Source organism: Triticum urartu, chromosome 5 (assembly GCF_003073215.2).
Source record: "Triticum urartu cultivar G1812 chromosome 5, Tu2.1, whole genome shotgun sequence".
Classification (NCBI taxonomy): domain Eukaryota; kingdom Viridiplantae; phylum Streptophyta; class Magnoliopsida; order Poales; family Poaceae; genus Triticum; species Triticum urartu.
Genome location: NC_053026.1, coordinates 482,700,682 through 482,723,604, shown reverse-complemented (window position 1 = coordinate 482,723,604; position 22,923 = coordinate 482,700,682).

The window sequence follows — 22,923 nt, the reverse complement described above, 5'->3', positions numbered from 1 at the left end:
AAATACCAGGTGACACCCGAAAACTTGTCCGGATGCGAAAAACAGCAAACTTCCTATAATATATTTTTACCTCCCGGACAGCATATCCGGCACACTCCTCTGTGCGTCCGGACGGTAGATCGAAGAGGTCCTCATACCGGGACTCAAACCAAGCGAGAAAATTGTATAGCTTGGGTTGTCGAGGATCTAATCACATTCTAAATAACCCTAGCCGCAGCTGTACACGGACTTAAAGCCCTGTGTAGACCCTACGGGTTGGGAACCATGCAGACATGACCCCGCAAGAGTCCTGGCCAAATAACCAATAGCGGAATCTCTGGATGAGATGCTTCCACAACATGTTTACCAGCGATGAAATCTGAAATCGACGAAACCACGGATGTCATGGACTTAATCGAACTCCTGATACAACCACCATTACTCTAATCGGGGAATGCTTAACCACGACATACTCCCGAGATTAGATACCGTTGTAATCCCGATACCACTGGTGACCAACAAGGAACTACCAGTTACACATGTTCAAGACAATCAGACACCATGCTGAAGTTGACGACAAGGGACACGTCAGCCAAACAATCTGCATGAAATAACAAAAAGGGCAAACGTTTTGAGGATTAGCTTTATTTCCAAAGTCCAGTAGCAGAGAGACTGTACCATGGGTTCGATCCTTAGACTCGATCTCCATCCCACGGTTCACCACGGCATGACTTTGAGTAACTTCACTTTCACAGCGCGGACCTGGTTCTAAAAATTTCAAGTTTCACACGAGAAGACCCCTGTCGAAGGAGATTAAATTATACCTATTACGTTGAACGCGCGGCGGGACCTGGATACCTTATTCTGGCTGTAAATAACACATCTGCGGGCACTACAGCGCGAACCCCTGCGAGCGGCGGTAGAATCACAAGAGGGATATTTGCGACATTTACCGGAGTAGAGTGTTCCTAAAGTCCCTGAACAGGAGGTATCATCGTCGTAAGGGTCTCGCAGATACAGAGAAGTCGACCGTGGAACTCTGGTCTACACATGCGGTTTACCTAAGCCCCGGCTATGGAGTGTAAACTGGACCAAGAAAGATACCCTTTCTAAGGTGCATCGTCTCGATTGCCATCCGGCGCCGACCCAACACCCGAACGGTACGGTAACGGCGTCGATCACTATGATCAGACGTATACACGTAGTGTTCGGAACTGACTCGCTAGGAGTCGCGCTTATAGAGTCAACCTATAGAAGAATATGAGATAATTTCTTGGGAGTAGTTTAGTCCACTCCATAATATAAACGTACATTAGACTAATGCACACTACGAAATCACCGCACTCGCACAAAGACACTCAGAAACACAGAAATCTCTCAAAACGGCTATTGATCAGCAGAGGGATTACATTCCGCAGAGTACAACCCAGAGACACAAGGTTTGAACTAGTAGTGCACAATATACCGCTCTTAAAGCCAAGGTAGGCATTGGATGTTCATTGAAAGTAATCTCCCTCCGTCCATGTAGATCGGAACGTCCAGTAGCGCCACATATTACAGTTGCCAATTCAGGTCTTAGATCTTGGTCTAAGGATACGGATGTATCCGAAGTCACAATTTGAGTATTAAGTAATACATTCAGTATCTAGAGCAATGCTTAAGACAAGACTAAGGTTTGGTACGAGCCGCAAGGAGAGGTTGAGAAGTGATTTATTCTATAAGAATCACGCTGTCAGAGCCTGCGTCGCAGTTGTTTGCGTCAAATACGAGGGGTAATTATTAGAGAGCGCGAGCCATTGGGTGCGATCCCGAGTCTGAGGAGGTATACCAGCGGACATGCGAGAGCGAATGAATGCACGGCGGAGTGAGAAGGTGTGCTACCACCTCACACGGCGAGAGGAGACGTCAAACTAGTAAAATCATTGGCCAGTTCAAGAAAATTGGTACCCCTTGGGATTCACGCGCCACTAGCGGCCACTAGACCTAGGGCACGAGTTGTGACCACCCCTTCTGTACGCACGTGTTAAATGGGAAAAGAACCACGGATCTAAGATCGAGAAAAGAGATGTGAATCACAGAGAGACGAGTGCCCATGAATACATATGGCACTTGCTCTGATCAAGGAGATGTCCTCTCGGATGAGCGGGGCTTGGACATCAAGGGCCGATGGCTTTGTGAGCGGTGAGATATCTGACGAGAGGAGAGTCTTCCGGCCGGTGAAGGATCAGGGGAGTGCTCTCCTGCAGCTTTCACTTTCCGTCTAACCATTGTAGCCCAGGTGGGGAATGAGCCGATCCCGACGTGTGAATGAAGATGGAACCAAGATCGCGCTGCGCAGTAAAGAGAGCATGGACCGTAAGCGTCCGTGCCCAATCCCTCCGTTGGCCCATGCTGCCTTCCCTTTGGAAGCACGGGCGTCCAATCTGGCGGCTAGCCCCGTTACCCCCTCTCCACACTATGACGAGAGGAGTCTTAAAGAGAGATCAAATGAAAGGGAGGGAAGCAAGGGATGAGGACCGTAGGGGGAGGCACAGAAGCGAGTAGTTTGGCGGGGTAGACATAACGTCATTAATGAGTAGGACAACACTCCCTGGAACGCTACAGCAGGCATAAGTCTTCTGAACAACTGATGGTTCTGCTCGCTGACACATTCCAAATTCCAACCAGTACAATCTCCTACCCAGAAGCGAATAACATCCACGGCCTCCGATATCTGAATGAACAGAAGATGGCGTTATATTTTGTGATTAATATTTGAGACGGAGCGTCATTGCGCCATCTACTGCTGCGCTTGCTACTAGGCGAATCATGTCTGGTCAAAGTTCAGCAGGATACCGGCCCGTGGCAGCTGCGTCTACCGTTGGCCGAAACACTCTACAAAATTTGCTACGCCTTTCATCGGTCCTAAATGCGTTCTTTAAAGTGATATGCGTAATAAGCATACTTATTCCGAAAGTGAAGCTTGAGAGAGTAGGATGCTGCCTTCCACGGTAGCTCAAGGCTCAAGGGCTGGAGCCACCTGAAGCGGCCGGCCCGAAGAGCTGTACGGAATTTCTCTAGTCATCATCATTTCAAAGGTGGCCTGAGAACACGAGGTAACCGACAGGTTCACTGTGCTGAAAGATAGCTAGGATCTCAGAGTGCGTGCTTGTGTCCGAGCGCCTGGACTTCTGTGCTTGGTATTGATATGACTCCGCTTGCGACACAGGTAATATAATATGTCTCTTAAAGCATAGAGTGAATTTCCGGAAAGTGCGCGTGTCAGGGTTGAGAGATGAGACGTGCAGGGTTCATCCTGCGAGAATCACAGGGCTAAGGTCCTTGCAGCGGTGTAACGCGAATCAAAATACTGCGAGACCTAAGCATCAGATATACTCCTCTTGAAGGGTTCATTGGGCGAGACGATAGTGTGTCCATAATACAACTATGCACTACCTCGCGTCGCACAAAGATAAGAGTGTTGTTAATGAGTGTCGTAATCATGGAAATCAGACGATTAATTAATCCGTGAGCAGAATCCAACCAGACCGATATAAATTTACTGAGGAAGCGGGAATCTGAAATGTGCGAGACGTCAATCTGCCACATTCTCCCATCTTTTTTGAGTAATACCGAGTCATCTCCCTTACGTAAGGGCTTGTGCAAACTGAGTAAATAACTATAATATGTCACTGGCGAATGCTATTGTTAGTCTCTGAGAATATCATAGTGATTGAAGCATGGATAATATCCAATGGCATTCCGTAGGATTTGCTAAGCTTTGTGGCCCTACGACAATATTCAGTTTGTATGCTAGTTGGTAAGTCCACTCATAAATGTACAGATGACCAAATGATTATAGTGATAAGGATGCAATTGTCAACTACCGATATGTATAGCAATAAGGTAATCTCTGACGCCTCAGATGCTTTTCTTGTGCGACATAGGAGCATCAGAATCCGTTGGTATTATTCGCGTTTATCAATCACGTGGAATATTCTTACTCCGTAGCTCTATGTATTTCTACCGCAGATATTCTGGTTGAAGATTGGGTATATGCGCTACCACAGTTTGTTCTTGTCCGTACCTTGTTGTAAATTGATATTCATCTACCTACGTATCTAAGGGTGGCTTTCAAAAGGTCATTAGATGAATCGAATGGGCATGACCATCAGTAGATAATTTTATATGAATTCATTCCAGTACATAAGTTCGTGGTTCGCATAGATAAGACTAATTCTTTTGTTGTATATATATATCGAGTCCATTTTCGAGATGTGAATACGGTGCACAGTCATGGAAATTTAATAAGGAATCCATGGTCCGCTACCAGCGACACGAAATGAGTAATCGGCGTCCCTATCACTACGGGCGAAAAATTCACAGTACAGGTCATATTAGAGTGCACGGAATAGTGTTAGGCCAAGGGTGAGAAAAGGGTGCACTGGGGATGGGCTCAGCCAATACAGAGTGTCGCCTCCTCGACCCTCACTCTCCTCTAGTGGTTTGGGTAAGAAACGTAGCATGATACATTCAAGGTCATGAGCCTCCACCCTGGTTTAGGTGATCAAAATACCCGAAATAGCTGAAACCCACACTATATTGAGGATGAGATGCATATCACTCAACACCCACCCATACCCACGCGTTTGTGGCTAAAACCGAAGCGCGACGATCCCCGCACACGCTCTGCTTTGATTCCAATGGTCATCCGTTCAGTGCTGCCGAGACAGGACATACATCCCACGCATCCCGCAGCCGGCGGCCGACAACTACACCGCTGCAAGTCGCTCTCGAGCTGTCTTGAGGTCGCTATCGTATGTCTATTTGGGTGATGGACGGGCTGTCAACCACGGTCGGCATCACAGACGGAACCGGCCCTCCCAGTCAGACGGACCGAGCGAGGGACCATGCCAAAGGTCAGTGGCCGCCTCAGCCGTCGGTACTCCGTGATCTGCGTGCTGGCCAAAGTGGGCCAGCCATCCGCCGATATGCAATGGGGAAGAGGAATGCAACAGGATGGAAAGAAAGCAGATGCTCTAGAAGATAGGAGCAAATGGCCACTTGACGGGAGAAGACTGGCCGACGGATGACACGCGCGGGATATTTCTTTAGGGAGAGTCGGGGTATCCACACCCACGTTAAAGCCACCAGATATGACGTATTTCTAGCGGGATGCCAGGCGAGAGAGTCGGGTTTATATAACACGTCGGCCAGGCGAAAATGAACTACACTTCAGTAACCATGCCGCCTTGTGTCGCGCGCTGCATCCGGCGTCAATAACAAAAAATAGAAAAATGCCCGCCAGACGCAATTGCTCCCGTCAAGTCAAAAAATATTAGAACAACTCCGCCTCCCGCGAGCCAAGAGCGCACACTAGCTAAGAGCGAACCGTCCCGGTCGGCTAGGGCATATTTTAAATGTAACCGTGACCCAGGAAGTACGTAATATGAAAAGAGGCGAGTTGCGTAGACCAGTATCCGAGACCCATTTCGCTGCCGCGGATCGTGGCCGACCAGAAGAAGTCGTGTGGTCAGAGTCGTCGAGAGCGTAAGGGTACTCCAAGCTAAGTCGTCCAGCCCAGCACGGAGTCCGAGAAGCAATGATGTGATAAGTACACACGGGCGAGAAATATGGTGGTCTGTGTCATGATTAGTTGACGAACTACTATGTTTCACTTCGCGTCTCACGGAATGCTACGACACCTGATAGCAGACGAAAGGACCGGTAATACTAAACGCGCGGAAAGGGCGCCTCCCACGTTAGATGAAAGATAAATGCGTTCACCACTTCAAGCGGTGAGGAATCCACCGAAAGCCGGCGCGGTAGGTGGTTGTCCAAAGTCTCGGTCATATAGTGAAGAAAAGACGTGTGTGTGTTAAAAATTATACTGTATGCAGTACAATAGTTACCTTTAGTGGTTCGACTTGGGAACCAGCCGAGGTTTCGGAATCGAATGGAAATCACCATCCACAAGGAAGCACACAGCTTCTATTCAGTGCAAACGTTGGCACACCGGAGCAATATCGCATGATAGTCGAGGTGCAGCTCTCTCTATCGCGTGACTCATGCTCTACTATACCGTCTTCTTGTATCTGCGAGCTTCTCCTAATGTTTCCAAGCTTTTTTTTTTAGTTGTTATTAATCCACCATTGGGATGCGGGTTCAAAAGCTAATAGCGCCAGCATTCTCGTGTGTGGCCTCGTGGTGCAAAGGTTTAGACGATCGGATGCTGATAAAGTAGAGGATGGTAGACTCGCGAGACGCTGGTGTTCCACTCAGTATAGTGTCAGAGCGGAATCAAGAGTCCATAGATCGTGCAGTCCCTGTGTGTTGAGCGAGGAGCAAGGCTCCCCACTCTACTCAAACACGACAATAGTCAGTTCGTGCTACTCGATGGATCAAGTTAGTGGAGGACATTGAGCTAACTAACCGTACTTGTCTGGTGGCCTCTTTGTTTATGGCCTAGAGAAGCTTAATAGGCGTTGTAAGCTCCCGCGCCTGCCTGGATCGAATCCTCGCTTGCGAGAGTTTTTCGGGTTTTAGTATTCGTAGTTTCGAACACCATTCGATTAAGACGAAGTGGGACCCCCGTGTGTTGTTCCGATATTTCAGTGTAGGATGGTTTTTTTGAACAAACACTTTGCGCGGTTAGACAAGTAACGCACGAGTTACACGTTATTTTGCAAGTTTACGAACAAAAATGACAGCGGCATAGAATATCACATCCACCCCGCAGCTTAGATAGCTATGGTGATACGAGTTTTTACACCGTTGGAAGTGAGATCAATGGCTTGGGAGTAGTCTTTGTAATTATGCGCAATTTCCAAACTCTCCAAAGGTTTTTTTGCAAATAAAACATTCAGGCCTCGTGTGTGCCGCTGCATCTTGGATCCAACGGCTCCCCGTTGCTCATATTAGGTGCTCCCCGTAGCTTAATTACCCGCTACGGTGATATGAGCATCTAGGTCGTATGATCAGTGATCAGATGGCACATGCGTAGTACTTGTACTTTCTGCGCATTTCCCAAACTCTATCAGCCGTATATTGCAAAAACATTCAAACCTCCTACTGTGGGCCGTTAGATCTCAGTGAACTCGTATCACCATAGAATCTACGGTGCGGGAGCACCTCATACTCTCCCGTGCGAGAAAACATAAGGTGCTATCGCAGCTTGGATGCTACGGTGATACGAGCTTGGAGGTCGTTTGATCTGAGATCCAATGGCATCTGAGCAGTCTTTGTGCTTGTAAGCAGTGGCCGAACTCTTTTGGGGCTTTTCTGCAAAAAACCATTCGAACCACCGAGGAGGTGTTGGGTCACAAATCCAACGCCTCCGAAGAGCTTGTATCACCAAAGCATCTAAGGTGTGGTAGCACCATGTAATTTGCATGTACCCATAGATTGCGAGACAATAGATGTCCTTTCAAAAGACATCGGGCTACTGCAACAGCGCCTCCTTAGTCCCACTACTCCTGCGGGCTTGCTGTTGCTACTGACTGCTCCACCAGGCCGACTGCTGGTGCTGACTGCTCCACCAGGCCGGCTGGCTGGCTGCAGTACTCCACGGTGCAGTGCCGGCTGCTGGCTGCCGAACTTCCCGGCCGCCCCTGCCGGCTTGCTGGCTGCCACTGCTCCACCAGGCCGGACTTGCTGGACTGCCGACTAGCTCCACTAGGCCGGCTGCGGTGGCTGGCTCGACCTGCTCCAATTCCTGTAGGCCCGGGCTAGCGTTCGCCTGGCTACCGTGTGTACTTGCGTGTGCCGAAGTCACGAGCCGGCTGCCCGAGTCAACTATAGCCTGCGCGGGGCCCCGGAGGCGGTGGTACGGCCGTTACCCGGGCCAACGTTGTGCTCTACGGTTGTCACAACCCAGCCATCATGTACAGTTGTCCCGGGCTATAGAGTCCCTGGGCACTATGTATGACAGTGACCCCAGGGACAAGTGATCTGGACACCGAGTGTCTTCACCTATGCTCTCCTTGCATCCCAGGTAGGCACCTACACTATGTGGTAGTTGGAGTAAGGCGCTAGGCGTCCACACTGTATTCAATATGTATGGCCATTTCTACAGTAGATTACCATTCTCTACCACCTCACATGGCACTCACGCATCGGAGCAAGGTGTATCACATGGCTCACCTGGGGCTATTGTGATGCGTCATGGGGAGCTACTTGCCTGTCCACTCAGTGTTATGGGCAGCGCCAACATTACATGCATAGTTATGTCGAAGTACCTAAGATGCCCCGTTGGCGGGAACTGCTTTTCGAGGATAGGCAACTCCAGGAATGCACTTGGGGTACCAGATATACATAGTCATGATATACTTTCAGACAGGCTAAGGAGTAGGGTGGATTGATCTCCTGCGGGCGCGAGAGAGACCCTTGAACTGGACTGTGTAATGGACTACGCCGGGTGCGGGCGTACTCGCTACTCAGGGTCGCCGGGGGTGGGGCAGCCTACTCAGCAGGTCCAGGTCTTCTCGGCCTCGCACACTGATAGCCACCTTTATGGCCATAATTGTCGGTCCCGTGCCATCCCCCCCTTGAGAGGACCAGCTTGACTATTTGGTGGTGCCGCACTATTGGCGTGCGGTCTTTATGACGGTACCCGCAATCGTGACATTGGTGGCTGGGTGTGTTTTCGCTGTTGTCCGGGTGGTGCGGATCCTTCTTTCTAGGTTTTATCACCTCGGTCGCGCGTCCGCGCGTCAACTCCGTAGCTGGCTGCGCCGCGGTCGGGTCGTCGACCATTCTTGGGCCCGGCATCCTCTACGTGAGCGGCCTCGTGCGGGACGTGTCCGTCGGTCCTCGTCGGCGGCCATTGGCTTGCCTTCTGTTTTCGACCACCTATTTCAGGTGCGACGGCCGGCACATCCCGACCGTTTTCGTGCGCTCGGGGCCTCCGCTTCAGATTCGGGTCGGTTTTGTCATCCACTTGCGTCCTGGCAGGCTCTCGAGGTTTGCTTTCCCCTCCGCACTTGCGCCTTGCTACCGTGCCTTGGGTAGTTACGTGCATCGATGTCAGCTTCACTGATCCCTATATACCACATCATTTGCACGACTTTAACATAGATTTTCAGCTAGGTTCAACACCGTTGGTTCAAGACATCATAGTCATAGTCACATTTTCCCGAAGACAATTATCTGTGTTAACATCAAGCTCATGGTACATAACTATCACTAGCACAATCGAGCTTAACCCGGGTACAATGTGTGATGGATAGGATGGCCCACTGAGATATTGATCTTAGGTGGATGTGTTCTCCTAGCCATTACATGGCGGTCGGATAGTCTCTAAACCCTTCCGGGCATTTTGTCAGTTTCTCCGCGTTGTCTGACTGTTGTTAGGGTTTTTATGGTTATTTCGGGGTAGGCGTTCATTTCGCCATCCTTGGTTGTACTGTTCCACATCGGGTTTCTGACTATTGGCGCGCTAGTGCCTGCAGATTGACCATCGCCTTCATGTCTCTAGATCGAGTCAGGCTTTCACCCACTCTTCGGGATGGTGGCGTCGCTGGCCATCTGGGTCGGTCCCGTGCAAGGTACTCGTGCTTTCTTGGCTAACCACCACCAGTTTTCTGAGGCGTTGCTCGGCTGTATGGGGCTCTTTGCTTCGGTGGTTATTTTCGCACTGTATAGGGAGGTGAGGGCGTCAGCAAAGCGACACTCCTAACCGTGACAATTTGCGGTTATTCATTCTGTCTTCCTACTTTCCTGCTAACGCACGGGCCCCCCCAGCTTCACGGCCTTCATCCAGCCTTGTGCTGTTTCATGTGGAATGTTGCGGCCCTGGGATGCAGTCCTGTTGCTTGGTCGTCGTGGCAGCTGTGACGCTCGAGATTTGCCTTGCCGCATTCTCGCTAAGCTCGTCGTTGGTCAGTCCGTGCGGCTTGGCGTGTCCGCCTGTTTCCGTCTGGTTCCTCGGGCTCGATTCGTTTAGCTAAGTTCCGTACGTCATTTTTGGCACAGCTTTCCTAGTCTGATGCTCTTGGGTTGGGTGGTGGTGTCGGGGTTTTTTGGTGTAGTTGTTTGGTTTGTGTGTTTTTTGGGCCTCCGCCGTGGTAGGTGTGTGCGTTTGTTTGATTGTGTTGGTGAATTTGGTTATTTTGGGTATGTATTGGCTGGTCCTTCTGAGGGTGGTGCCTTGGCGCACGGCGCGGTTGGCTTTGAGTGTTTGGCTTGTTTCGGTTGCTGGGGCCGGGGTGTGTCTGAGTCCTGTGTCGGCCTGATCCGATGTCGAGGCTGATTTGACACAGTGGTTGGTTGTCTTGGAGGGTGTCTTCTCTGTGTTTTTGTTTTTGGTTTGTGAGGTGTTGCTTGCGGCCGTACCGCGTTTTTTGTTGGGCGGGCGGGAATTTTCCGGTCGTGGGTCCGGCGTCCGACTGTTATAAGCGAGTGCCGTTTGGGTTTTTGTGGGGTTTGGTTTGTTTGGTGTTCCGTGATGGGCTGGGGGTGCGTGGGTGGTGTGGTTGGCTTTGCGGGGGGTGTCTGGGTGTTTGGAGTTTGGTGTAGGTGTTGTTTGCCACTCTTGGGGTTGGGGGCTCGTCATTCTGCGTGATCGTTGTGCTTATTTGTGGGTGCGGTGGGTTTTTGTGTGTGGTTGTTGTTTTTGGTTGATTTTGTTTGTGGTCGCTCCCGACGTCCGCCCCGCGCGCCCGGCTTGCGCCGCGCCCTAGCTGCCCGCTCCGCCTCGGCCCTGCCGGTCAACGCGTCCACACGTCCTCCCCACCGAGTCGCCGCGCAACCTGTGCCACCTCTTGGCCGTCCGCCATGGCCGCTTCTCCGCTCCGCAAGGCTCCCGCAGTCGCCGCTCGTGGCTCCGCAATCACGACCCCAACCACCGGCGCCGACCCTCGCCGGCTGCCGCGCATGCCGCCTTGCTCGCGCGCTGGCTGTGGCAGTGCCCGACGGCTCCTGCTTCGCCTCGTGGCCGCCGACGCTAGCGGCGCGCATGCCTGCACCCCCAAGATAATCTAAGGACACCTAAAAGCCGGCAAGCTTGGGGATGCCCGGATGGCATCCCCTCTTTCGTCTACTTCTATCGGTAACTTTACTTGGAGCTATATTTTTATTCACCACATGATATGTGTTTTGCTTGGAGCGTCTTGTATGATTTGAGTCTTTATTTGTTAGTTTACCACAATCATCCTTGCTGTACACACCTTTTGAGAGAGACACACATGATTCGGAAATTATTAGAATACTCTATGTGGTTCACTTATATCTTTTGAGTTATATAGTTTTGCTCTAATACTTCACTTATATCTTTCAGAGCACGGTGGTGGATTTGTTTTATAGAAACTATTGATCTCTCATGCTTCACTTAGATTATTTTGAGAGTCTTAAATAGCATGGTAATTTGCTTAAATAATCCTAATATGCTAGGTATACAAGATTAATAATAAAATTCTCTTATGAGTGTGTTGTATACTATGAGAAGTTTGAAACTTGATAATTGTTTTGAGATATGGAGATGGTGATATTAAAATTGTGCTAGTTGAGTAGTTGTGAATTTGAGAAATACTTGTGTTAAAGTTTGTGATTCCCGTAGCATGCACGTATGGTGAACCGTTATGTGATGAAGTCGGAGCATGATTTATTTATTGATTGTCTTCCTTATGAGTGGCGGTCGGGGACGAGCGATGGTGTTTTCCTACGAATCTATCCCCTAGGTGAAGGAAATATGCCCTAGAGGCAATAATAAAGTTATTATTTATTTCCTTATAATCATGATAAATGTTTATTATTCATGCTAGAATTGTATTAACCGGAAACATAATACATGTGTGAATACATAGACAAACAAAGTGTCACTAGTATGCCTCTACTTGACTAGCTCGTTGATCAAAGATGGTTATGTTTCCTAACCATAGACATGAGTTGTCATTTGATTAACGGGGTCACATCATTAGGAGAATGATGTGATTGACTTGACCCATTCCGTTAGCATAGCACTTGATCGTTTAGTTTGTTGCTATTGCTTTCTTCATGACTTATACATGTTCCAATGACTATGAGATTATGCAACTCCCGTTTACCGGAGGAACACTTTGTGTGCTACCAAACATCACAATGTAACTGGGTGATTATAAAGGTGCTCTACAGGTGTCTCCGAAGGTGCTTGTTGGGTTGGCGTATTTCGATATTATGATTTGTTACTCCGATTGTCGGAGAGGTATCTCTGGGCCCTCTCGGTAATGCACATCACTCAAGCCTTGCAAGCATTGCAACTAATAAGTTAGTTGCAGGATGATGTATTACGGAACGAGTAAAGAGACTTGCCGGTAACAAGATTGAACTAGGTATTGAGATACCGAAGATCGAATCTCGGGCAAGTAACATACCGATGACAAAGGGAACAACGTATGTTCTTATGTGGTCTGACCGATAAAGATCTTCGTAGAATATGTAGGAGCCAATATGAGCATCCAGGTTCCGCTATTAGTTATTGACCGGAGACGTGTCTCGGTCATGTCTACATAGTTCTCGAATCCGTAGGGTCCGCACGCTTAAAGTTCGGTGACGATCGTAATTAGGGTTTTTGTGTTTTGATGTACCGAAGGTTTTTCGGAGTCCCGGATGTGATCACGGACATGACGAGGAGTCTCAAAATGGTCGAGACATAAAGATTGATATATTGGAAGCTTATATTTGGATATCGGAAACGTTCCGGGTGAAATCGGGATTTTACCGGAGTACCGAGGGGTTACCGGAACCCCCCCGGGGGTTAATGGGCCTACATGGGCCCTAAGGGAGAAGAGGAGAGCCGGCCAGGGCAGGCTGGACGCCCCCTCCCCCCTAGTCTGAATAGGACAAGGAAGAAGGGGGGGCGGCGCCCCCCTTTCCTCTTTCCCCTTCCCCTTTCCTTCTCCAACAAGGCAAGAGGGGGGAGTCCTACTCCCGGTGGGAGTAGGACTCCTCCAGGCGCACCCCTAGGGGCCGGCCGCACCTCCCCCTCTCCCTCCTTTATATACGGGGGCAGGAGGGCACCCCATGACACAAAAGTTGATCTTCGTGATCGTTCCTTAGCCGTGTGCGGTGCCCCCTTCCACCATATTCCACCTCGGTCATATCGTAGCGGTGCTTAGGCGAAGCCTTGCGTCGGTAGAACATCATCACCGTGATCACGCCGTCGTGCTGACGAAACTCTCCCTCAACACTCGGCTAGATCGAAGCTCGAGGGACGTCACCGAGTTGAACGTGTGCAGAACTCGGAGGTGCTGTACGTTCGGTACTTGGATCGGTCGGATCGGGAAGACGTACAACTACATCCTCTACGTTGTGTCAACGCTTCCGTTGCCGGTCTACGAGGGTACGTAGACAACACTCTCCCCTCTCGTTGCTATGCATCACCATGATCTTGCGTGTGCGTAGGAATTTTTTTGAAATTACTACGTTACCCAGCAGTGGCATAAGAGCCAGGTTTTATGCGTTGATGTTATGCACGAGTAGAACACAAGTGAGTTGTGGGCGATATAAGTCATACTGCTTACCAGCATGTCATACTTTGGTTCGGTGGTATTGTTGGATGAAGCGGCCCGGACCGACATTACGCGTACACTTATGCGAGACTGGTTCTACCGACGTGCTTTGCAGACAGGTGGCTGGCGGGTGTCAGTTTCTCCAACTTTAGTTGAACAGAGTGTGGCTACGCCCGGTCCTTGTGAAGGTTAAAACAGCACCAACTTGACAAACTATCATTGTGGTTTTGATGCGTAGGTAAGAACGGTTCTTGCTAAGCCCGTAGCAGCCACGTAGAACTTGCAACAACAAAGTAGAGGACATCTCACTTGTTTTTGCAGGGCATGATGTGATGTGATATGGTCAAGACATGATGCTAAATTTTATTGTATGAGATGATCATGTTTTGTAACTGAGATATCGGCAACTGGCAGGAGCCATATGGTTGTCGCTTTATTGTATGCAATGCAATCGCGCTGTAATGCTTTACTTTATCACTAAGTGGTAGCGATAGTCATGGAAGCATAAGATTGGCGAGACGACAATGATGCTACGATGGAGATCAAGGTGTCGCGCCGGTGACGATGGTGATCATGACGGTACTTCGAAGATGGAGATCACAAGTACAAGATGATGATGGCCATATCATATCACTTATATTGATTGCATGTGATGTTTATCTTTTATGCATCTTATCTTGCTTTGATCGACGGTAGCATTATAAGATGATCTCTCACTAAATTTCAAGATAAAAGTGTTCTCCCTGAGTATGCACCGTTGCCAAAGTTCGTCGTGCCCAGACACCACGTGATGATCAGGTGTGATAAGCTCTACGTCCATCTACAACGGGTCAAGCTAGTTTTGCACACGCAGAATACTCAGGTTAAACTTGACGAGCCTAGCATATGCAGATATGGCCTTGGAACACTGAGACCGAAAGGTCGAGCGTGAATCATATAGTAGATATGATCAACATAGTGATGTTCACCATTGAAAACTACTCCATTTCACGTGATGATCGGTTATGGTTTAGTTGATTTGGATCACGTGATCACTTAGAAGATTAGAGGGATGTCTGTCTAAGTGGGAGTTCTTAAGTAATATGATTAATTGAACTTTAATTTATCATGAACTTAGTCCTGGTAGTATTAGCATATCTATGTTGTAGATCAATAGCTCGCGTTTAGCTCCCCTGTTTTATTTTTGATATGTTCCTAGAGAAAATTAAGTTGAAAGATGTTAGCAGCAATGATGCGGATTGGATCCGTGATCTGAGGATTATCCTCATTGCTGCACAGAAGAATTATGTCCTTAATGCACCGCTAGGTGTCAGACCTATTGCAGGAGCAGATGCAGACATTATGAACGTTTGGCTAGCTCAATATGATGACTACTTGATAGTTTAGTGCACCATGCTTAAACGGCTTAGAATCGGGACTTCAAAGACGTTTTGAACGTCATGGACCATATGAGATGTTCCAGGAGTTGAAGTTAATATTTCAAGCAAATACCCGAGTTGAGAGATATGAAGTCTCCAACAAGTTCTATAGCTAAAAGATGGAGGAGAATAGCTCAAGCAGTGAGCATGTGCTCAGATTGTCTGGGTACTACAATCGCTTGAATCAAGTGGGAGTTAATCTTCCAGATAAGATAGTGATTGACAGAATTCTCTAGTCACCATCACCAAGTTAGTAGAACTTCGTGATGAACTATGATATGCAAGGGATAACGGAAACGATTCCCAAGCTCTTCGTAATGCTGAAATCAACGAAGGAAGAAATAAAGAAAAATACCAAGTGTTGATGGTAGACAAAACCACTAGTTTCAAGAAAAGGGCAAAGGGAAGAAGGGGAACTTCAAGAAGAACGTCAAGCAAGTTGCTGCTCAAGTGAAGAAGCCCAAGTCTGGTCCTAAGCCTGAGACTAAGTGCTTCTACTGCAAAGGGACTGGTCACTGGAAGCGGAACTGCCCCAAGTATTTGGCGGATAAGAAGGATGGCAGAATGAACAAAGGTATATTTGATATACGGATTATTGATGTGTATTTTACTAGTGTTCGTAGCAACCCCCCGGTATTTGATACTGGTTCAGTTTCTAAGAGTAGTAACTCGAAATGGCAGTTGCAGAATGAACAAAGACTAGTTAAGGGTGAAGTGACGATGTGTGTTGGAAGTGGTTCCAAGATTGATATGATCATCATCGCACACTCACTATACTTTCGGGATTAGTGTAGAACCTAAATAAGTGTTATTTGGTGTTTGCATTGAGCATGAATATGATTTGATCATGTTTATTGCAATAAGGTTATTCATTTAAGTAAGAGAATAAATTGTTGTTCTGTTTACATATATGGTTACACACCCAATGAAAATGGTTCGTTGGATCTCGATCGTAGTGATACACATATCCATAATATTGAAACCAAAAGATGCAAATTTAATAATGATAGTGCAACTTATTTGTGGCACTGCCATTTAGGTCATATTGGTGTAAAGCGCATGAAGAAACTCCATGCTGATGGACTTTTGGAATCACTTGATTATGAATCAGTTGATGCTTGCGAACCATGCCTCATGGGCAAGATGACTAAGACTCCGTTCTCCGGAACAATGCAGCAAGCAACAGATTTGTTGGAAATCATGCATACTGATGTATGTGGTCCGATGAATATTGAAGCTCGCGGCAGGTATCATTATTTTCTGATCTTCGCAGATGATTTGAGCAGATATGAGTATATCTACTTGATGAAACACAAGTCTGAAACATTTGAAAAGTTCAAAGAATTTCAGCGTAAAGTGGAGAATCATCGTAACAAAATAAAAGTTTCTATGATATGATCGCAAAAGTAAAATATTTGAGTTGCGAGTTTGGCCTTTAGTTAAAACAATGTGAAATAGTTTCACTACTCACGCCACCTGGAACACCATAGTGTAATGGTGTGTCCAAACGTCGTAACCGTGCTTCATTAGATATGGTGCGATCTATGAAGTCTCTTAATGTTTTACCGCTATCGTTTTGGGGTTATGCATTAGAGACAGCTACATTCACGTTAAATAGGGCACCATCTAAATCCGTTGAGACGACACCGTATGAACTATGGTTTGGCAAGAAACCTAAGCTGTCGTTTCTTAAAGTTTGAGGTTTCAATGCTTATGTGAAAAAGTTTCAACCTGATAAGCTCAAACCCAAATCGGAGAAGTGCGTCTTCATAGGATACCCAAAAGAAAATGTTGGGTTCACCTTCTATCACAGATCCGAAGGCAAGATATTCGTTGCTGAGAATGGATCCTTTCTAGAGAAGGAGTTTCTCTCGAAAGAAGTGAGTGGGAGGAAAGTAGAACTTGATGAGGTAACTGTACCTGCTCCCTTATTGGAAAGTAGTTCATCACAGAAATCTGTTTCTGTGACTCCTACACCAATTAGTGAGGAAGCTAATGATGATGATCATGTAACTTCAGATCAAGTTACTACGGAACCTCGTAGGTAAACCAGGGTGAGATCTGCACCAGAGTGGTATGGTAATCATGTTCTAGAGGTCATGTTACTTCACCATGACAGACCTACGAACTATGAGGAAGCGATGATGAGCCCAGATTCCACGAAATGGCTTGAGTCCATGAAATCTGAGATGAGATCCCAACAATAGCATACTTTATAGAACTTATGACTGAGGCATACGGAATGACTTTTCATTCTCTTTCTATTTTCTGCTATGGTCAGGTTTTGAGTATTTACTCAACATCACACCTTGCAACACAGGAAAGAACTCTTTCTTTGACTGTTCCATTTTGAACTACTTCAAAATCTTGTCAAGGTATGTACTCACTGAAAAAACTTATCAAGCGTCTTGATCTATCTCTATAGATCTTGATGCTCAATGTGTAAGCAGCTTCATCGAGGTCTTTCTATGAAAAACTCTTTTCAAACACTCCTTTATGCTTTCCAGAAAATTCTACATTATTTCCGATCAACAATATGTCATTCACATATACTTATCAGAAATGCTGTAGTGCTCCCACTCACTTTCTTGTAAATACAGGCTTCACCGCAAGTCTGTATAAACCATATGCTTTGATCACTTTATCAAAGCATATATTCCAACTCCAAGATGCTTGCACCAGTCCATAGATGGATCGTTGGAGCTTGCTCACTTTGTTAGCACCATTAGGATTGACAAAACCTTCTGGTTGCATCATATACAACTCTTCTTTTAAGAAATCCATGAAGGAATACAGTTTTGACATCCATTTTCCAGATTTCATAAAATGCGGCAACTGCTAACATGATTCGGACAAACTTTTAAGCATCGATATGGGTGAGAAGGTCTCATCGTAGTCAACTCCTTGAACTTGTTGTCGAAAACCTTTCGCAACAAGTCGAGCTTTGTAGACAGTAACATTACCATCAGCGTCTGTCTTCTTCTTGAAGATCCATTTATTCTCGATGGCTTGCCGATCATCGGGCAAGTCAACCAAAGTCCTCACTTTGTTCTCATACATTGATCCCATCTCAGATTTCATGGCCTCTAGCCATTTTTCAGAAGCTGGACTCATCATCACTTCCTCATAGTTCATAGGTTCATCATGATCAAGTAACATGACATCCAGAACAGGATTATTGTACCACTCTGGTGTGGATCTCACTCTGGTTGACCTACGAGGTTCGGTACTAACTTGATCTGAAGTTACATGATCTTCATCATTAGCTTCCTCACTAATTGGTGTAGGAGTCAAAGGAACATATTTCTATGATGAACTACTTTCCAATAAGGGAGCAGGTACAGTTACCTCATCAAGTTCTACTTTCCTCCCACTCACTTCTTTTGAGAGAAACTCCTTCTCTAGAAAGGATCCATTCTTAGCAATGAATGTCTTGCCTTCGGATCTGTGATAGAAGGTATACCCAACTGTCTACTTTGGGTATCCTATGAAGACACATTTCTCCGATTTGGGTTCGAGCTTATTAGGTTGAAACTTTTTCACATAAGCATCGCAGCCCCAAACTTTAAGAAACGACAGCTTAGGTTTCTAGCCAAACCACAGTTCATATGGTGTCGTCTCAATGGATTTAGATGGTGCCCTATTTAACGTGGATGCATCTATCTCTAATGCATAACCCCAACATGATAGTGATAAATCGGTAAGAGACATCATAGATGGCACCATATCTAATAAAGTATGGTTATGACGTTCGGACACACCATTACGCTGTGGTGTTCCAGGTGGCGTGAGTTGCGAAACTATTTCGCATTGTTTCAAATGAAGACCAAACTCATAACTCAAATATTCTCCTTCACGATCAGATCGCAGAACCTTTATTTTCTTGTTACAATGATTTTCCACTTCACTCTAAAATTCTTTGAACTTTTCAAATGTTTCAGACTTATGTTTCATCAAGTAGATATACCCATATCTACTCAAATCATCTATGAAGGTCAGAAAATAACGATACCCACCGCGAGCCTCAACACTCATCGAACCGCATACATCAGTATGTATTATTTCCAATAAGTCAGTTGCTCGCTCCATTGTTCCGGAGAACGGAGTCTTGGTCATCTTGCCTATGAGGCATGGTTCGCAAGCATCAACTGATTCATAATCAAGTGATTCCAAAAGCCCATCAGTATGGATTTTCTTCATGCGCTTTACACTAATATGACCTAAACGGCAGTGCCACAAATAAGTTGCACTATCATTATTAACTTTGCATCTCTTGGTTTCAATATTATCAATATGTGTATCACTACGATCGAGATTCAATAAACCATTCACCTTGGGTGTATGACCATTGAAGGTTTTATTCATGCAGACAAAACAACAATTATTCTCTGACTTTAAATGAATAAGTGTATTGCAATAAACATGATCAAATCATGTTCATGCTTAACGCAAACACCAAATAACATTTATTTAGGTTCAACACTAATCCCGAAAGTATTGGGAGTGTGTGATGATGATCAGATCAATTTCGGAACCACTTCCAACACACATCGTCACTTTACCCTTAACTAGTCTCTGTTCATTCTGCAACTCCCGTTTTGAGTTACTAATCTTAGCAACTGAACTAGTATCAAATACTGAGGGGTTGCTATAAACACTAGTAAAGTACACATCAATAACATGTATATCAAATATACCTTTGTTCACTTTGCCATCTTTCTTATCCGCCAAATACTTGGGGCAGTTCTGTTTCCAGTGACCAGTCCCTTTGCAGTAGAAGCACTTAGTCTCAGGCTTAGGTCTAGACTTGGGCTTCTTCACTTGAGCAGCAACTTGCTTGCCGTTCTTCTTGAAGTTCCCCTTCTTCCCTTTGCCCTTTTCTTGAAACTAGTGGTCTTGTCAACCATCAACACTTGATGCTTTTCTTGATTTCTACCTTCGTCGATTTCTGCATCACGTAGAGCTTGGGAATCATTTTTGTTATCCCTTGCATATTATAGTTCATCACTAAGTTCTAGTAACTTGGTGATAGTGACTAGAGAACTTTGTCAATTACTATCTTATCTAGAAGATTAACTCCCACTTGATTCAAGCAATTGCAGTACCCAGTCAATCTGAGCACATGCTCACTGGTTGAGCTATTCTCCTGCATCTTTGTAGGCAAAGTACTGTCAGAGGTATCCTACCTCTCGACACGGGCATGAGTATAAAATACTAATTTCAACTCTTGGAACATCTTATATGCTCCGTGGCGTTCAAAATATTTTTGGAGTCCTGGTTCTAAGATGTAAAGCATGGTGCACTAAACTATCAAGTAGTCATCATACCGAGCTTTGCCAAACGTTCATAACATCTGCATATGCTCCTGCAATAGGTCTGTCACCTCGCGGTGCATCAAGAACATAATTCTTCTGTGCAGCAATGAGGATAATCCTCAGATCAAGGATCCAATCCGCATCATTTCTACTAACATCTTTCAATTCATTTTTCTCTAGGAACATATCAAAAATAAACAGGGAGCTACATCGCAAGCAATTGATCTACAACATAGATATGCAAATACTATCAAGACTAAGTTCATGATAAATTAATGTTCAATTAATCATATTACTTAAGAACTCCCACTTAGATAGACATCCCTCTAGTCATCTAAATGATCACGTGATCCAAATCAACTAAACCATGTCCGATCATCACGTGAGATGGAGTAGTTTTCAATGGTGAACATCACTATGTTGATCATATCTACTATATGATTCACGCTCGACCTTTCGGTCTCCAGTGTTCCGAGGCCATATCTGCATATGCTAGGCTCGTCAAGTTTAACCCGAGTATTCCGTGTGTGCAAAACCGGCTTGCACCCGTTGTATGTGAACGTAGAACTTATCACACCCGATCATCACGTGGTGTCTCGGCACGACGAACTGTCGCAACGGTGCATACTCAGGGAGAACACTTATACCTTGAAATTTAGTGAGAGATCATCTTAAAATGCTACCGTCGATCTAAGCAAAACAAGATGCATAAAGGATAAACATCACATCCAATCAAAATATGTGACATGGTATGGCCATGATCATCTTGTGCCTTTGATCTCCATCTCCAAAGTACCGTCATGATCTCTATTGTCACCGGCATGACACCATGATCTCCATCATCCTAATCTCTATCAATGTGTCGTCACATGGTCGTCTCGCCAACTATTGCTATCGCATAGCGATAAAGTAAAGCAATTGTTTGGCGCTTGCATCTTATGCAATAAAGAGACAACCATAAGGCTTCTGCCAGTTGTCGATAACTTCAACAAAACATGATCATCTCGTACAACAATTTATATATCATCACATCTTGACCATATCACATCACAACATGCCTTGCAAAAATAAGTTAGACGTCCTCTACTTTGTTGTTGCAAGTTTTACATGGCTGCTACGGGCTGAGCAAGAACCATTCTTACCTACGCATCAAAAACCATGACACGGTATAGTGATTGCTTTTTGATCTTCAGAAAGAACCCTGTTCATTGAATACGATTCAACTAAAGCTGAGAAACAGACACCCACTAGCCACCTGTGTGCGAAGCACGTCGGTAGAACCAGTCTCGTGTAAGCATACGCATAATGTCGGTCTGGGCCGCTTCATCCAACAATGCCGCTGAATCAAGAATCAACTAGTGATGGCAAGCAATATGTATATACCCACGCCCACAACTCCTTTGTGTTCTACTCATGCATATAACATCTACACATAGACCTGGCTCGAATGCGACTGTTGGGGAACGTAGTAATTTCAAAAAAATTCCTACGCACATGCAAGATCATGGAGATGCATAGCAACGAGAGGGAAGAGTATCGTCCATGTACCCTCGTAGATCGTAAGTGGAAGCGTTATGAGAACACGGTTGATGTAGTCGAACGTCTTCACGATCCGACCGATCCAAGTACCGAACACACGGCACCTTCGAGTTCAGCACACGTTCAGCTCGATAACGTCCCACGAACTCCGATCCAGCAGAGCTTCACGGGAGAGTTCCGTCAGCACGACGGCGTGTTGACGGTGATGATGTTGCTACCAACGTAGGGCTTCGCCTAAGCACCGCTACGATATGATCGAGGTGGATTATGGTGGAGGGGGGCACCGCACACGGCTAAGGGATCAACGATCAACTTGTGTGTCCATGGGGTGCCCCCTTCCCCCGTATATAAAGGAGTGGAGGAGGGGGATGGCCGGCCCTCTACTATGGCGCGCCTTGGGGAGTCCTACTCCCACCGGGAGTAGGATTCCCCCCTTCCATGTAGTAGGAGTAGGAGAGAAGGAAAGGGAAAAGAGAAGAGAAGGAAGGAGGGGGCGCCGCCCCTCCCCCTAGTCCAATTCGGACTAGGCCTTGGGGGGCGTGCAACCTGCCCTAGGCAGCCCCTCTCTCTTTCCCCTAAAGCCCAATAAGGCCCATATACTCCCCGGTGAATTCCCGTAACTCTCTGGTACTCCCATAAATACCCGAACCACTCAGAACCTTTCCGATGTTCGAATATAGCCTTCCAATATATCGATCTTTACGTCTTGAACATTTAGAGACTCCTCTTCATGTCCCTGATATCATCCAGGACTCCGAACAACCTTCCGTGCATCAAAACACATAAACTCATAATACAAATCGTCACCAAACTTTAAGCGTGCGGACCCTACGGGTTCGAGAACTATGTAGACATGACCGAGACACGTCTCAGGTCAATAACCAATAGCAGAACTTGGATGTTCATATTGGCTCCAACATATTCTACGAAGATCTTTATCGGTTAAACCGCATAACAACATATGTTGTTCCCTTTGTCATCGGTATGTTACTTGCCTGAGATTCGATCGTCGGTTTCTCAATACCTAGTTCAATCTCGTTATCGGCAAGTCTCTTTACTCGTTCGGTAATACATCATCCCGCAACTAACTCATTAGTTACATGCTTGCAAGGCTTATAGTGATGTGCATTACTGAGTGGGCCTAGAGATACCTCTCCGACAATCGGAGTGACAAATCCTAATATTGATTTATACCAACTCAACAAGTAC